General features: G+C 47.7%; 1 pseudogene; it reads right to left on the minus strand.

Moving 5' to 3' along the window:
* Positions 1–450: 450 nt before the first annotated feature.
* Positions 451–835, minus strand: LOC105984606 (annotated as a pseudogene).
* Between the last annotated feature and the right edge of the window lie 410 nt (positions 836–1245).

The following is a 1245-nucleotide window of genomic DNA, read 5'->3' on the forward strand; positions in this document are numbered from 1 at the left end:
CTTAACCTTGGGTTCTTGGCTGCATTCTCTCTCGCTTTTATTTAAAGTTTGAACAATTGCTTTTCAATTGACATAGTTCAACAGCCACAGTCACTGCGAGGAACGCAGAGTCTTCTGGTGTGCTCTTGATTGACTTCTGGCAGTCGCGGGTGCACTGGCTTCAATCCAGTGCCAGGTTATTTAATTTTTATTCAGTTGCCCTTGCTTTGGCCCTCGAGTGCTCATTCCAGGTCTCCTGGGCCCTTGTGCCCTCATTGTGGGCTCTCTCAGAGCACCCCATGTATTCTTTTTTACTTTTTATTTTATTTTATTTTTATTGTGAAAATGCCATACAGAGAGAGGGGTTACAATTGCATGAGCAAGGTAATGAGTGCATTTCTTTTTTTTTTCCAAGATAAGAAAAAGTTTATTGCAATAAGTTAATCCAGAAAATGTCTAAGAAAACACCTCTCAGTTGGTTCGGGCAATAAGAGCTTCTACCACATTGCCATGTGTTCCCGCAAGCTCCTCTCTGCTGCTGCTCTAGAGATCTCCATCTCTGTCATGATCAACTCCTGATCTTCCTTTTTGATGGTGACCTTTGCAAATGCCCTCTCCCGCTCCTGTTTGGCTTTCTGCTCCCGGGACCATCTATCTCCGATGACGGACATGGCCGTCCCCGGGTTGCAGCTCTGGATCTCCTTCTCCTCCGCTTGGTCGCCGGCTCCAGGTCTGCCGCACCACTGTCGTGTTTCCGGGGCTTCTCGGGGGGCCGCTCTGGGCCACTGGTCTCCGTCTCCAACTTGAGCTCTATGTCTCCCTCAGTCGCCATACCGCTCGCACCGCGCCGCCACATGAGTGCATTTCTTTTTTTTTATTTTTTATTTTTTTTATTGTGAAAATACTGTACAGAGGGGTTACAATTACATGGGCAAGATTATGAGTACATTTCTTATCAAGCATTGTAGCCTCCTCCTTTGTTTCCCCTTCCCCTCCCTTCCCATCCTCCCCCCAGCCCCTCCACCAATCCTCCCTGCATGAGATGTACAAGTCATTATGTCGAAAACGAACTTTACAACTTTGATGAGTGCATTTCTTATCAAGCATTGTTGCCTCCTCCTTTGTTTCCCTTTCCCATCCCTTCCCATCTCTTCCCTCCCTTCCTCCCCCTCCCCCCACCCATCTGTTCTTAAGTCCCTTGTTCTGGTGTTATGTGACCAACCAGAGTGGACATCTGCAGTGGACATCGCAACATCTGCAGCTTGC

This window comes from Dipodomys ordii, unplaced genomic scaffold (genome assembly GCF_000151885.1).
Source record: "Dipodomys ordii isolate 6190 unplaced genomic scaffold, Dord_2.0 Scaffold2, whole genome shotgun sequence".
Taxonomy (NCBI): domain Eukaryota; kingdom Metazoa; phylum Chordata; class Mammalia; order Rodentia; family Heteromyidae; genus Dipodomys; species Dipodomys ordii.